Source organism: Triticum dicoccoides, chromosome 5B (assembly GCF_002162155.2).
Source record: "Triticum dicoccoides isolate Atlit2015 ecotype Zavitan chromosome 5B, WEW_v2.0, whole genome shotgun sequence".
In the NCBI taxonomy this organism is placed as follows: Eukaryota; Viridiplantae; Streptophyta; class Magnoliopsida; order Poales; family Poaceae; genus Triticum; species Triticum dicoccoides.
This window is the reverse complement of record NC_041389.1, coordinates 673,002,704-673,019,900: the sequence shown is the minus strand read 5'-3', so window position 1 is coordinate 673,019,900 and position 17,197 is coordinate 673,002,704. Positions and strand designations below refer to the sequence as shown.

Sequence of the window (17,197 nt, the reverse complement as noted above, 5' to 3'; positions counted from 1 at the left end):
TAGGAGTGTATTGTAAACTTCAGAATTTGCATCACATTGATACTATGTTGATACAAGCATCCATGCCGGTGACTCCAACTGTCTTACAAGCTGAAGCTGCAGCTCTCAACTTAGCAGGGAAGGTGGCTAGCTTACTGCAGATCCAACAAGTCACATTCTTAACAGACAGCTTGACACTGGCAAAAGCAGTTGTGGCCTCCTCTTTACAGAATCCGCAGGTCCCTTGGGAGATTAGAGTGCAAATTTGTAGGACCTTGAGAAGAGGTGTCTAGAGAGGGGGGTGATTAGACACTAAGAGCCAAAGTTGCAGTTTTTAAGTTTCTTTAAAGTTTGAGTGGAGTTTAGGCACATGTTTAACATTCACAACATATAGCAAGCAAGCATGCAAAGAGTATATGAGCAGTGGAAAGTAAAGCATGCAACTTGCAAGAATGTAATGGGAAGGGATTTGAGGAATCAAACGCAATTGGAGACACGGATGTTTTTGGCGTGGTTCCGATAGGTGGTGCTATCGTACATCCACGTTGATGGAGACTTCAACCCACGAAGGGTAACGGTTGCGCGAGTCCACGGAGGGCTCCACCCACGAAGGGTCAACGAAGAAGCAACCTTGTCTATCCCACCATGGCCGTCACCCACAAAGGACTTGCCTCAATAGCGGTAGATCTTCACGAAGTAGGCGATCTCCTTGCCCTTACAAACTCCTTGGTTCAACTCCACAATCTTGTCAGAGGCTCCCAAGTGACACCTAGCCAATCTAGGAGACACCACTCTCCAAGAAGTAACAAACGGTGTGTTGATGATGAACTCCTTGCTCTTGTGCTTCAAATGATAGTCTCCCCAATACTCAACTCTCTCTCATAGGATTTGGATCTGGTGGAAAGAGGGTTTGAGTGGAAAGCAACTTGGGGAAGGCTAGAGATCAAGATTCATATGATAGGAATGGAATATCTTGGCCTCAACACATGAGTAGGTAGTTCTCTCTCAGAAATAGGATGCTGGAAGTGTAGGTTTAGTCTGATGGCTCTCTTCTCGAATGAAGAGGAGGTGGAGGGGTATATATAGCCTCCACACAAAATCTAACCGTTACACACAATCTACCAAACTCGGTGGGACCGAATTGTTAAACTCGGTCAAACCGATTTAGCAAATAATGTGACCGTTAGGGTTTTCGGTGGGACCGGAATGCAACTCGGTGGGACCGATTCAGTTAGGGTTAGGGCATAACGTAATCTCGGTAGGATCGATTACACAAACTCGGTGGGACCGATTTTGGTAATAAGCTTTTCAGAGAGTTGGTCAGGCAAACTCGGTTGAACCGATTATCAAACTTGGTAGGACCGATTTTGGTAATAAGTTAACCAGAAAGTTTGCATTGTAGTCTCTACCGATTGCTCAAACTCGGTGAGACCGATTTTGTAATGGACATACATAGAGAGATTACAATCCCATCTCGGTGAGACCGATTTTCCTAGGGTTTGTGGCAGTGGCTAAGTCATAAAAACTCGGTGGCGTCGGATAGAAAGAATCAGTGGGGCCTAGTTTGACTTTAGGTTTGGGACATATGTGTGGAAATGGGAAAGTAGTTGAGGGTATTTGGAGCATATCACTAAGCACCAGAAGCAAGAGGCTCATTAAGCAACACCTCATTCCTCCTTGATAGTATTGGCTTTTCCTATAGACTCAATGTGATCTTGGATCACTAAAATGTAAAAATGAAGAGTCTTGAGCTTGAAGCTTGAGCCAACCCTTTGTCCTTAGCATCTTGAAAGGAGTTCCCACATCCTTTAGTCCATGCCACTTCATTGTTGAACTTATCTGAAACATACTAGATAAAGGTGTTAGTCCAACAAGAGATATGTTGATATTAATTACCAAAACCACCTAGGGAGCACTTGTGCTTTCAATCTCCCCCTTTTTGGTAATTGATGACAACATACATCAAAGCTTTAGATAAAGATATAAAGAATAGCAAGTAAAGCTTTGGAAAGACATGTAACAAGCATAGGCTCCCCCTACATGTATGCAATCATGTGAATATGAAACATAGAAGCATGTGATAGCATAACCATAATAGAGCAGGCAATGTGTTACATGTATCTTGGCTATATACATCAGAGCAAAAACTATTAAAGAGAATACTTTCATGCCCATGAGCCCTTCTTGCAAACAGTATGTACATCAACAAGAATTCCTCATACACATGATTGTGATACATATACTTACCTTGTAGTCTTGAGTAGGCTTAGGATGGAATGAACCTGCGTAAACAAGGTTAGATAACACAGATACATCTACTAGCCAGAGCAAACAGAAGAAACCACAAGAATACCAAGACTGGGATGACATGTAGAGAATGAGTACTAGGTACCACAGTTGATTAGACATGTCCCCAAGAGTAAAGATATGCAATGAATTTTAAAGATTTCTTTCCCTTAGATGTCTTGCTCCCCCTGAATCTAGCATGGGATACTGGGAGAAGATAGGGAACAGAAAATCAGAGCTGAACGATATAAATGAACAGAGCAAATGCAAACAAATGCAAGAAAGCACATATGAACATGTCTTTCCCCTCAAGAAGACATGTGGCATCTCTCCTCTTGAACACCAAGCATCTGGGATCCTTGAGAAATACTTTCTACTAGTATTCTCTCCCCCTGGAGATCTCTCTTTCTCCCCCTGAAGGATCTCTCTTTCCCTCTGAGATGTGATCTCTCTATCTCTAAATGATAAACTTTGATGTGATCTATTTCTCCCCCTTTGACATCAATTTCCAAGAAGGGCTTGATAAAGATGGAATCTCTCTCTCTCCCTTTGGAATTTGACGTGAATGGGTTTGATCCTTGAGTCACAACATAAGGCAATGATAAAGATGTGATGCTTGTAGAGGACAAGATTCATTGAGTGGAGCTGGATCAGAAGAAACACAAAATAAGTGACAAATTGTTTTTCCTGTTGTGAAATCGGTGGCACCGAGGGGTATGCTTCGGTGGTACCGAGAGTTTTCGGTTGAACTGAAAGTAACAAATCGGTGTAATTGAGTTCATCGCAGAGAAAACACTTGTCACCTCAGCTCACTAGACTGGTAAGATCTCACAAAGATTTGCAAGGAATTAACTGAAAGATATGCAAGGAATTAGATGCAGAAAATGCAGAGAAAACAGAAAGAAATCTAGATGAAATTTTTTTTGGAAGGGGAAAAAAATATGCATGAGACAAATGCAAAAAAATACAGAAGAAAACACAAGAACTTCATCTAGGGATGGTCGGCGACAAAGTCACCTATATTAGAGTATATTGACTTAGGAGTCAAGTGAGATCACTTGATCATAGGTCATACTCTTTGTTTAAGCTCAAAATGGGGTTGCTATTTTTCGTTTAAGCATCTTGATGTATTCACATCTTGTCGAGTTGCTTTAGCTCATGACTCGGAGTAAAGCTTCTCTAAGATGGAATAACATACCTTGGTTGGTGGTGTTGTCCATGTAGTTGAACTTGTGTGAGTTGCTCAAGGTTGATGTAGCTCATCAAGAATTTGGAGCTCCACTTGGAATTTGAGTCCATCTACCTACATGGGTTAGTTCTTGCAAGGAAGAGCACTTGTATATCCAAAAATGACAATCATGAAACTCAACATAGAATTTGTCAAGGGATATGTTTGAATGGTTTCATGCTTCCTTGTCTTCAACCACCTTGTGTAGAGACTTGGTGATGTAGAGATTGCTCAAGATATGAGTAGGTTTCAACCTCATGGAATTTGATTCAACCAAGTACCTACATGGGTTTGATAACATGCAAGATACAAATATATCCAAGACATAAGTTTTTCATCATAAGAGAAATATCAAGGATTAGTCATAAGCTCATGTCTTGCATGTATCCAATGGATTTTCTACTCCAAGTTTGAAGCATCAATGATGTTCAATTCTCCTCTTAACCTGCAAAACACTTTCTCATCAAGAGGTTTAGTGAATATATCCACTAATTGCTTTTCGGTGCGAACATGCTTAAGATCAATGTCACCCTTAGCAACATGATCTCGAATGAAATGATGACGAACTTCAATATGCTTAGTTCGAGAATGTTGCACAGGATTATGACCAATTTTGATAGCACTTTCATTATCACAAAGCAATGGAACATGTCTCACATATATCCCATAATCTTTAAGAGTTTGGGTCATCCAAAGTAATTGAGCACAACATGATCTAGCAGCAATATATTCGGCTTCGGCGGTGGATAAGGATACAGAGTTTTGTTTCTTGGAGGACCAAGAGACAAGAGATCTACCAAGAAATTGACAAGTACTCGAGGTGGACTTTCTATCAACCTTGTCTTCGGCATAGTCCGAGTCGGAATAGCCAACAAGATCGAAAGAGGCCCTCTTAGGATACCAAATGCCAAAGTTTGGTGTGTGGATTAAGTATCTCACTCTCCTTTTCACGGCCTTAAGATGACATTCTTTAGGAGCAGCTTGATATCGTGCACACATGCACACACTTAGCATAATGTCGGGACGTGAAGCACATAGATATAACAATGAACCAATCATAGAGCGATAAACCTTTTGATCAACCGGTTCATCATCTTTGCTCAAATCAAGATGTCCACTAGTAGGCATGGGTGTAGTCATACCTTTGCATTCTTGCATATTGAAATTCTTGAATAAGTCCTTAGTGTACTTTGTTTGAGAGACAAAAGTACCTTCCTTAGTTTGCTTGATTTGCAACCCAAGAAAGAATTTGAGTTCACTCATCATAGACATCTCAAACTTCTCCGACATTAGCTTCCCAAACTTTTCAAAATGAGGGTTAGTTGAACCAAATATAATATCATCAACATAAATTTGGCACACAAATAGTTCACCATTAACCCTTTTTGTAAAGAGTGTAGAGTCAATTTTCCCAATTTCAAAGCCTTTTTCAATAAGGAACTTGGTCAAGCATTTATACCATGCTCTAGGAGCTTGTTTAAGACCATAAAGAGCTTTGTGAAGTTTGTAAACATGATTGGGTTTCTTAGGATTGACAAAGCTGGGAGGTTGCTTAACATAAACTTCCTCCTCTATTTCACCATTTAGAAAAGCACTTTTAATGTCCATTTGGTACAAGGTGATATCATGGTGATTAGCATAGGCAAGTAAGATGCGAATAGACTCAAGTCTAGCAACGGGGGCGTAAGTCTCACCATAGTCCATACCTTCGACTTGTGTGTAGCCTTGGGCGACAAGACGTGCTTTGTTGCAAACTACTTGTCCATCTTCATCTTGCTTGTTGCGAAACACCCATTTGGTACCGATGATGTTGTGATTGTTGTCGGGCTTCTAAACCAATGTCCAAACTTGGTTCCTCTCAAAGTTGTGTAGCTCTTCATGCATAGCATTTATTCAATCCGGATCTTCCAATGCTTCTTCAACCTTCATAGGTTCAATGCTAGAGATGAAAGAATAGTTTTCACAAAAGTTAGCTAAACGAGTCTTAGAGCGAGTGATTCTCCCGGTTTGAATATCATTGTAGATTTGTTCGGCGGGATGGTCTTTAGCAATTCTTGCTTGAACTCGTGAAAGCTTTTGCTTGGATCTTCGTTGAACATCTTCTTCATCTTGTTCTTCTTCTTGGCCTTCTATATTGTTGGCGTTGTCGTTCTCTTGTCGTGGTCGAGAAGGAGGTTGTTGACGTTCATCTTGATGCACTTCCTCGTTTTCTTCATCTTGGTGTGTCCCACTTGTGGATGCTTCCGTATCAACTCTTGGTTCACCTTGTTGTGAAGTAGAACCTTCCACTTGGACGGACGAGGTACTCTCCTCCACCTCCGTTGGACGTACCTTGCCAATAGGCAAGTCTTGGATTGCTTCCGAAGGATCTTTGTCTCCTACATCAATTGGCAATTGCTCTACTTGCGAGCCGTTAGATTCATCAAACTTCACATCTACCGTTTCTTCAACCTTTCGGGTGAAATTGTTGTAGACACGGTATGTGTGAGAGTTTGAGCCATAACCTAGTAGGAAACCTTCATGAGACTTAGGAGCAAATTTAGAACGATGATGCTTATCAAGAATGTAGCACTTTGAGCCGAATACTCGAAAGTATCCAACTTGGGGTTTGTTACCGGTGAGGAGCTCGTATGCCGTCTTGCCGAGTAGCTTGTGAAGATACAAGCGATTTGTTGCATGACAAGCTGTCTCAACCGCTTCTGTCCAAAAGTGCTTCGGCGTCTTGTACTCATCAAGCATCGTTCTCGCCATTTCGATGAGCGTCCGGTTCTTCCTCTCAACAACTCCATTTTGTTGAGGTGTGTACGTAGCCAAGAACTCGTGTGAAATCCCTTCTTCGTCAAGAAAGGTGTCCACATTTGCGTTCTTGAACTCTGTTCCGTTGTCGCTGCGAACCTTCTTGATCTTCACTTCAAATTGGTTTTGGGCCTTCCTAGCGAAGTTTTTGAAGATCTTTTGGACCTGCGATTTATCATCGAGAAAGAACACCCACGTAAATCTGGAAAAATCATCAACTATAACTAGACCAAAAGAATTTCCACCGAGACTCTTGTAAGAGTTGGGACCAAAGAGATCCATGTGAAGTAGCTCGAGTGGCCTCTTCGTGGTCATGATGTTCTTCACGGGATGCCTTCCTCCAACCTGTTTACCTGCTTGACAAGCACTGCAAAGTCTATCCTTATCAAATATGACATCATTAACTCCAAGGATATGATTTCCCTTAATAAGCTTGTCAAGGTTTCTCATGCCAACGTGACCTAATCGTCTATGACATAACCAACCTTTTGAGGATTTAGCAATGAAGCAAGTTTTAGGTTGTGCCCTTTTAAGGAAATCAACAATGTAAAGATCACCTCTACGCACACCGGTAAAGACCATTTTATGATTGTCTCGATGAAATACTTGGCAATCTACTTCAGTAAATAGGACATTGAAACCGAAATCAGCAAGTCTAGATGCTGAAAGTAAGTTGTATCCAAGAGATTCAACGAGCATGACATTTTGTATGGAGCTATCATGTGAGATGGCCACCTTACCGAGGCCAACCACCTTACCCTTTGAGTTATCACCGAAAGTGACATACTTTCGAGGACTATCATTATCAGCAAGCTCACGAAACATGTCTTTATATCCGGTACATCCATTGTCAAGGACCCATTCCTTTCCTCTTGACATATATCCCCAAAGATTTGCCATAAGACCAAAGTGTCTCATTGCATCGTCAAGATCGAAGTCGCTATCATCATCCTCATCATAGTATCCATGTTCAACATCGTCATGTGGTGGATCAAGTCCTAGAGAGGGTAATTCGTTAAAGTGAGTTCGACAATGATCTTGCTTATGAATTCTTATAGCTTCGGAAATAATATCACTAATAATTCCAACATCTCCTTTGGCACGCATGAGGTCGGTGAGTTCAAATAGACGATCACCAAACATAGGATCACTAGTATTCATCTTACTCAAGGCAATAGACTTATAGAGAATTTCATCTAGATTTTTCAAGGAATAATCTGGAAAGCGTTCCTCAAGAAATTTCCATATAGTGTAGGCACACTCAAAAGTAGGCAAGATTCTAATCAAGTTTCTAGGCAAGCCTCTAGTGATAAGATTAACAGTTCTAAGATTTCTAGTCATGTCAATAGATTCATCAAGGGTAGGATGCATAGGATCAACATGAGGTGCACAAGGACTAGCAATGTACTTGTTCAAGTGATATTGATTGAAAATTGCAAGCATCTCATTTTTCCACTCATGAAAATACTCTCCATCAAGAATAGGCACTCTATGTCTAAGACTCCCCAAAGTAGACTCATCCATCTTCCTCCAATGGTGATTAAACCAAAGAAATGGAGACCAAAGCTCTGATACCACTTGTAGGACCTTGAGAAGAGGTGTCTAGAGGGGGGTGATTAGATACTAAGAGCCAAAGCTGCAGTTTTTAAGTTTCTTTAAAGTTTGAGTGGAGTTTAGGCACAAGTTTAACATTCACAACATATAGCAAGCAAGCATGCAAATAGTATATGAGCAGCGGAAAGTAAAGCATGCAACTTGCAAGAATGTAATGGGAAGGGATTTGAGGAATCAAACGCAATTGGAGACACGGATGTTTTTGGCGTGGTTCCGATAGGTGGTGCTATCGTACATCCACATTAATGGAGACTTCAACCCACGAAGGGTAACGGTTGCGCGAGTCCACGAAGGGCTCCACCCACGAAGGGTCCACGAAGAAGCAACCTTGTCTATCCCACCATGGCCGTCGCCCACGAAGGACTTGCCTCAATAGCGGTAGATCTTCACGAAGTAGGCGATCTCCTTGCCCTTACAAACTCCTTGGTTCAACTCCACAATCTTGTCGGAGGCTCCCAAGTGACACCTAGCCAATCTAGGAGACACCACTCTCCAAGAAGTAACAAACGGTGTGTTAATGATGAACTCCTTGCTCTTGTGCTTCAAATGATAGTCTCCCCAACACTCAACTCTGTCTCATAGGATTTGGATCTGGTGGAAAGAGGGTTTGAGTGGAAAGCAACTTGGGGAAGGCTAGAGATCAAGATTCATATGGTAGGAATGGAATATCTTGGCCTCAACACATGAGTAGGTAGTTCTCTCTCAGAAATAGGATGCTGGAAGTGTAGGTTTAGTCTGATGGCTCTCTTCTCGAATGAAGAGGAGGTGGAGGGGTATATATAGCCTCCACACAAAATCTAACCGTTACACACAATCTACCAAACTCGGTGGGACCAAATTGTTAAACTCGGTCAAACCGATTTAGCAAATAATGTGACCGTTAGGGTTTTCGGTGGGACCGGAATGCAACTCGGTGGGACCGATTCGGTTAGGGTTAGGGCATAACGTAATCTCGGTAGGACCGATTACACAAACTCGGTGGGACCGATTTTGGTAATAAGCTTTCCAGAGAGTTGGTGAGGCAAACTCGGTTGAACCGATTATCAAACTCAGTAGGACCGATTTTGGTAATAAGTTAACCAGAAAGTTTGCATTGTAGTCTCGGTAGTACCGATTGCTCAAACTCGGTGAGACCGATTTTGATAATGGACATACACAAAGAGATTACAATCCCATCTCGGTGAGACCGAGATCCCTATCGGTGAGACCGATTTGCCTAGGGTTTGTGGCAGTGGCTAAGTCATAAAAACTCGGTGACGCCGGATAGAAAGAATCAGCGGGGCCGAGTTTGACTTTAGGTTTGGGACATATGTGTGGAAATGGGAAAGTAGTTGAGGGTATTTGGAGCATATCACTAAGCACTAGAAGCAAGAGGCTCATTAAGCAACACCTCATTCCTCCTTGATAGTATTGGCTTTTCGTATAGACTCAATGTGATCTTGGATCACTAAAATGTAAAAATGAAGAGTCTTGAGCTTGAAGCTTGAGCCAATCCTTTGTCCTTAGCATCTTGAAAGGAGTTCCCACATCATTTAGTTCATGCCACTTCATTGTTGAACTTATCTGAAACATACTTGATAAAGGTGTTAGTCCAACAAGAGATATGTTGACATTAATTATCAAAACCACCTAAGGAGCACTTGTGCTTTCAAAATTGCAGATTTCCACAAAATAGTAAAATTTCTATCCCATGCAATGTATCATATTAAAAGAGATATAAATGGGGTAGCGCATAACTGTGCTCATCAGGCAATTCGACAATCTTTATCTAGGCCTATCTTTAGTTGCACTAATTCTTCTCATAGAAATAGTTGTTGTCCAGTTGAGTCCATCTTCCAAACTCTTTGCTCACAGGGTTATGTAATCACTGTTGTACAATGTCTATAAGATGAATGGAATATTGGCGCCTCCTGCGTCTCTCTCTGTTAAAAAAAAGATGGGTTGGTGGGTGCTGGATGGATAGAGATGGGGTCAATGGAGAGCTTTCTCGGTGAGGATTTCTGGTGGGGTTTGATTTATTTTTTAATGGCTGCACCGACCAGAAGGTGCTAGCACCGATTTTTTCTCGATGAGCACCGATATTAAGGGCAACTCCAACCCACCGACGCAAAACGTACGCGGATTTTGTCCGTGTTTTTTCCGTTTGGATCGATGTTTTTGACATTACCAGCTCCGTTCGCGTTTGGTTAGCAGTGCGCCCAACACTTCGAATCATTTTCGTCCGAGTGGTCGGTGTGCGGTCATTTTTTTAACTCTTTTTGTGTACATATAAAAAAAATTGCCCAAAGTTCACATAATTCAACCAAATACAAATATGTCATAGTTTCGCAACCAAATAAAATGTCATAGTTTACAAACTAAATAAAATTTAAATTGTTACAAATACATTTGAAAGATAAAATTTAAATTTCATAATAGCCGCGCTTAGAGCGTTGTTGCCAGCGGCTGAGGCGAGGGGTGGCCTGAATGTTGGGGTGCTCCGACGGCGACGATAATAGTCCACCAATGCCGGCAACAACAGACGTCGGGTGCGGCCTGCTGATGGGGTGGTATGTGGGTGAGGGCGGCGTCCCAGGCACCAGAATTGGGCGGCGACAGCGAGGGAGGGGCGGTCGGGTGTGGTGGTTGTCGGTGGGAGAGAGAGGAGGAATGGCCAATGTGCCACCGACTGGCAGGCCAGGGGGACAAGGGTGGGTGTCATAAGTGTTCGCTTCGTGTCCGTGCCGACGCAAATCCAACCCAGATTTGGGCCTGAAATGGGTTGCTCGCGGACAAAAAAACAGACGCTCGCCCATTTGTGTCGCCGTGTCGGGCCGCGATTTGTGTCTTTTTCGACCTAAACGGACACGACCGAATAGTTTGCGTCGACGCATTGGAGTTGCCCTAATTACTTGCTGTTTTTTGTTGTTACTATCATAGTTTAATATTCATGTATACCACATCTTATGAATACATCATCAGATACAATAATTAAAAGTGAGTGAAATATTGGAAATAAATATTTCTTAAGGGAGAAGATATTTGGACCTCACCGGGACTTGCTGACAATTAAGATATTCCTCAACTCTGGATGTCACCGATGTAGTTGGTGAGACTGGATGGAGAGAGGGAGGGATGAAGAGTAAAGAGAATGTGACAACGGTGTATCTTGAAATTTACCTTTTTTAGACAATTCACACAAAAAATTTCTGTGATGGGGAACAGAGAAAAGCTTGCTTTTTTATGGTGATGATGGCCAAGTTCAAATAGTACAAAAGAAAAGAAACATAATACAATCTCGCAAATGAAATAACCAAGATTTTATAAAAAATAATTACCATAGTAAAAAACCTATTTGCTTTCGAATATTAAAAAATGTATATAAAGAATCCCACTTAAATGCACCACTACACTTTAATCCCAAAAAATCGTTTGCAACTCTTTTGGAGATTCTAATAAAAACTTTTGGATTGGCTGTATTAAACTCTCGAATAGTATACAACAAGTCCACCATTTGTATATATCCTGCCAAAAAAATTACATCATTCCTCTTCCACCCGATAATAGTGCTAAGCTGAAGAAGGCGCCATCAATGGACATCCCTATGACTTTCTCAACTTTATACTACATGGTATGGACACCAACAATCCTTTTTTTAATTGCACACACCAAGCTTGTGTTTTTTTTAAGATAAGGAGTGTTTCAAATTCTTCTTGCTTTAAACAATTAATGCTTTTAAATATGTTCATGATTTTTAAAAAGGTCAAAATTCCCCAAAAGAATTCAATTTATTTTAAAAAACCATTTAAAATTGATCACAAAATTTAAAAAGTTCTCTTTCAAAGAAAGCATGTGTCCAGAAAATGTCCATTTTCAAAAAATGTTCCATTATAATAAAAAGATAAAAAAATTGAAATTTGTTTAATTACATTAAAATAAAGAAATATTTGTGTTTTTTCCGAAAAATAAAATATAAAACCAATTACTAGACTATTTAATGCACCACTACTCTTCCATCAGATGAAGGATGTTAGGGTGGCTTCTTTACGTCCACACTTCATACTTCGAAAAGTGATAGCAATAATCTTATTACTGATAATTATCTGAATTGTACGTAAGAAATGATGCGTACTATCACACGGAGCAGAAGATATTTTTCGCCCGTTGCAATGCACGGGCATTTGTACTAGTCTGTATCTATCTATATCTATATCTATATCTATTATTAAAGGGAGGTGATATTTTTGGTTTCGTCCCGCTTCGTTTGGTCCCAATTCAATTAATTTCACGTAAGCTATTTGGTTTCGTTACTTGCCACCCGTTTTGGCCCAACGGAGGAAGCCCACCTAACGGCGCATTGTGGCCCACGTCCGGAGAGATAGCAAAAATTAAAATAGCCGATGGCAGGGTTAGATCTCATAACCCACCAACCGGCCACACACAGTTTGTCCAACTGACCCAGCTAGAGATATAAGAGGATTTTTTTCTCTCCCATTCCAATGCACGAGCCTTTTTGCTTATAATATTAAAAGACGGAGGCTTTCATAGTTCTCCATATGTCATCCATTTATATCCCTTGGTTGTGTGTTAACCAAAAAAATTGACGGCCGAGATTTTTATCGGATGTCCCCGAAGGGACGACGGCCGAGATTTAAAGTATGTTATATGGTTGTACGTCGCCGTCTATTTTACAGAGAAAACCCTCTCAATTTATGTATTCAACCCGCAGTTCTCAGCTTAAGTCAACCGAACCGGTATGGGCCAGAGTAAAGAAAAGAAAAATCTGCCTCCCGATCTGGCCTGTACGCCGCCGCCCCGTACTCTGCTCCTCCCCGAGCCCCCTCGCTCGATCCCGACCAGCAGGTCCCGAGCGCCTCGGCCTGCTCCTCACGCCGGCATCCCGCGCCACCGCCGCCGACCTCGAGCCGTCGTCCAGTACCCTCTTCCGCGCGCCCTATCTCCCTTCTTCTCCCTTCTCCCTTCCTTTTCTCTCTCTCTCTCTCTCTCTCTCAAATCTTGTCTCTCTGTTTCAGGAACAACAGCGCCATGTATCCCGATGTGGAGCTCCACTACGTCCCGATCTGACCTGGGAGCGACCAGATTCGTGCGTATCCGCCTCGCTCCGCGCGGCTGCACAGTCCGCCGTCTTGCCGAGCGCCGGCGCCGCGCGCCGCGCTCAGCCGCCGCCGTCCCCTGCCATGGCCGCCTCCCTCCTCCCGAACGACGTGCCATGGCCGCCTCCTTGCCTCTCGCCCGGCTCAGCAGATTAATGGACGGCGCTGCCGACGGCGGTTCATGCCTCGGTGCTCCTCACCGGCGGAATTTGCCAGCTATTCTATTCTTATCACGATCTTCTCTGTTTTGATGTACTAGGATTTACTCCCAGCACCCGTACATGAGCCCCAAGGCACCACGTGATTCTGATGATACACCAACATTGGGCCGGTCCTACATTGCTGACCTGCTCCATTCTATCTGGCAGCTCCATCGGGAAAGCACCAAGGTAAAAAACCACCACTGGTTTCCTCCTCTCCCCTCTAAAGATATGTATTTTTCTTGCTTTTATTATGCGACTGAAATCTGTCAAGTATTGTGCTTTTCTTGCATTTATGACGCGATTCAGGTCTATGAACTTGCCTGACACCGTTGTGGACTATGTTGGTGTTTGTTCGGATGCGTGCCTAGGTTCATTGCCTGTTTTGTGTAGTTCCATCTTGGCTGCAGGGGCAGCTGCACCGAGCAAAGTGGCCTATGGTGTTAGGATAATCATGACTTAGAGTCTGTCTCAAGTCTGTTGGTTAGCCAGTGCGTTGTTGACGCGGCCGTAGCCGGTGTGTGTATCGCGTGCATGACTGTAGGGATCAGTTGGGCTGTAGCATGTGCACGCAGGTTAGTCGGGCGTGCATGCATCTGTTGGTTGCAGAGGACTCGGGCGTGCATGCATCCGTTGGCGCGGCCGTGCCAAGCGGATCGCGCGCGCAACGGAGTGGCAGGCAGCTCGGCGCCGTGATGAGGGTATAAATCCACCCCCCCCCCCCATGTACTGATAGCGTGTGGGGGTATGTGCCCGGTTAAGAAAAGAGTGAATTTCATTTTTTACCTTGTAGTTGTACATTTGTGACACATATTACCCTATTTAGCGGAACTTTTATCGAAATGTCAGATTTTGGAGACTTTTAACACGGTTTTACCCCAGTTTTACATTTTGTCTGTTTATGGTCGATAGGATCGGCATGTTGCGTCATTGATTTGTAAAAAAAACTGTAAGGATCGGAGGGCATCATTGGCGATCTTGTCCAAGCTTCTCTTGTCTATCTGTTCCACTCCTTGTGGCCGTCCACATGTTTTTGGATACAGGGCGTCACCTCACACCTTACCTGATGGACACGCATCAAAAAACAAGGGTCCAAAGATTTCAAAAGGGGTATTCTAGACGAATTTTCACTCGAAGGGGTAATTAGTGTCACAAATGTATAAATATGGGGTAAAAAGTGGAATTCACTCTTAAGAAAAAAAAGAAAGGCCGTTCGTCGCCTGAAAATCTATGTCTAGCACTTCTTCTTCCACCTCCGTCCGAGCGAGAGCAAGAGAGAGAGCTAGCTACCTTCGAGGCAAGAGTTCGGCCCCAACATATGGCCTGCAATGCTAGGAAAAGCAAAGTCATAGTCTCAGTATGGAGCAAATATGAGTTCGGTTGCTCTATTACTATTAGGGAAGCACAACGTGCTTTATTATTAGGGAAAGATTTCACTTCAATTTTGTTGTTCGTGACTGATGGCCGCATCGCTCCCACCACGGCAGCGGCAACGGCAATCTTCCCCTCTACAGTCGCGCCGTACCGCTCCGACGCCATCCGACACAACCATTGCGTGGTGGAGGGCCACCTCGAGTACATCGGGGAAGCGGTGAGCGCGGGCGCTGCCGCATGTTCTGCTGAGTCGTCCATTTCAGTTTCTAGGTGTGTGTGCGCGTGCTGTCTGGTGCTTGTGTTTTATGGTGTCCGTGAGCACAACCACAACATGTTCCAGGTATTAACTGAGAGAGTGTACTCCTGTTGCGTTCTGCATGCAGACCCTGTGGCCGATGAGGCGTACCTGCGTGTTTTTTTTATGGTCGACAACGAGATACTACACTGATCTGAATATTTACATGGTTAATGTGAGATCAATATCAAAGATCTGCGTATGGGTAATGGTTGAAAAGTTCATCTAATTAGAGAAAACTGAATGCGTCTATCAGTTCTTTAATACATATATAGTATGTACCTTTCTGAAACTGATATTTGATATATTTCTGTATCAGATCAGATCCAAACTCCAAGTATTCGTGGATATAGGGAATAGTTATGGTACAAATAGACTTGATTGTACTGATAATTTTCAGCTTGGACATGGATCTCTTATGGTACAAATCACGTGACCCTTTTAGTTGTCCTTACTCCCGTATGCAATCAAGCTTGATGATAAATTCTTGGAGAGACACTAGGTGCCAGGTAAGGTGACCCAAGACTATTGCTTTCAGTTATTCAATGGTGTTCATATGGTACATTGCTATGTGCCATTGCCTGCAGCGGCAAGCTTGAATTCGGAAGATGGATGGGGGGAGAAAAAGAGTGATTTAACATAATTTTGATTACCGATGCCTGCATGGTTGCCGTGCATGAGCAGCTGCTCACCATGCGCATGGGAGAGGAGGTCTTGCGTGAAGGCTACTCAGAGAGCACTGGATGCATGTCCGTGTCCGCGCACTTGGAGCAGCAGCCAATGGATGGTCGGCCAGAGGAGAAGAGACCTGAGATTGATTAGTTTAGATTTTCCCTGTTTGCCTTGCAATTTTCTACCAATTTATTGGCTTGACCTGAGATTGATTAGTTGCTAGCATGTAATGTTCACCTTCTTCTTAGTTTACATACAGTTGGAGACTGGTTTCTTTTTCCTCTTTTTGTGCAGTGTGCCTTCGTGTCTTCTTATTTTGGCCTCAGATATATGTACAATAAAGCAACTATATGTTACTGAAGAACTTTATGCAGTCGTTGATTCAGTTAGATTCTTTCCTTAGAAAAGTACAGATATATATTTTGCAAAAACAATTTATTACCAGAAGAAGCTCTTGAGATTGTGATGCATATTGGACATTAATTTCTACAACTTAGGCTTTCCTAGGACAAAACTAGGGAAATTAGGCGGGAGTCACCTGTCATCGACCAGTTAGGAGGATTCTAAACTTCCATGCTCCCAACAAATTTGGAGGAATGGAGGATACTCAAGCTTCCTATTTTTCATGATTATCAAAATCCTTGCAAACGATAGTCTAGGAAAGCAGCCGGATTGGTCTTATTACGTGTGGTTTAAAGTTTTCCCGATTGTATGTTATCTGAACAAGATAATTCTCTTTTCTAAATAGAAAGAAAAAACAAGACACTTCTCTGAAAAATACAGTCTTACACCTTGCAGTTTACATCTGTTGTGGTGTACCTCTGTTCTATAAATGCCATGTTTGCATGTTTATTTGATTCAAGTGTATAGATAAGGGCTAAACTGAACCATGCTAATTCGATCAGGTTTGGGCATACACATAGCCAAAGTTTGAATAAAAATATAAGTCTGGGATCAGTGATAGACATGTGCATATTACACTGAGTTTAGATACAACAACAGAAGTGTGTTTCATGTATTTTGTGTGCATCATAACATGTTTCAACACATACACATTATATAAGCTAGGACAGGTAATTTCCATCCTTACTTTCAACTGAATTCATGATCTCCCAACCAACAGAGGACAAGAGCAGCCCTAAAGCTTCACGGTTAATAGCCCGTGTCTACATGTTAAAATATTCATGTCAGCGATTTAGCTTAATCCCGAAAGTTTGGTAGAAGAATTCTGCTGATGAGCCTCTAGCCTCCCTGCTTGTGGATTTGATGAGGCAATTTCCTCCCGGTGCTTCCATGTAGCCTCACATTTTAATTGCACTGCAGCTTTTATTAAGCTTCATCGTCGTGAAACTTCTTGAGGCACTACTCAAAGAGTACATGGTCATGGTCCAACAATATTTTGAGAACATTAAGGCTCAAGCTTTAAACTGCCTGATTGGAGTGACCTTTTGTATTTCACTAGTGGTTGGGGTGCCACCTGGTGGCGCCGCTTGAGGCGTGATGGTGCGGTACCTCATTTGCTGCTGCCCATTCAGCTTGCTTGTTTGTTCCATGTTGTGACATGAACATTTCTAGGAGGCTTAGCAGATAAATATGCTAGTTACATGCATCAGTGAGTTACATGGATAGGTCTCCAAAAATAATCAAATTATATGAGCTG

At 42.5% G+C, this 17,197-nt stretch overlaps 1 long non-coding RNA gene across 2 annotated transcripts; it reads left to right on the top strand.

The window, feature by feature from the left end:
• Nucleotides 1-12,669: 12,669 nt before the first annotated feature.
• Nucleotides 12,670-15,816, top strand: LOC119312524. Of its 2 annotated transcripts, XR_005151380.1 has the most exons (3): nt 12,670-12,817; nt 12,916-13,385; nt 15,185-15,816. It is a non-coding gene; the product is annotated as an uncharacterized LOC119312524 (long non-coding RNA). The 2 variants fall into 2 exon arrangements; XR_005151379.1 differs by having other exon boundaries at nt 12,670-13,385.
• The last annotated feature ends 1,381 nt before the right edge of the window (nt 15,817-17,197 follow it).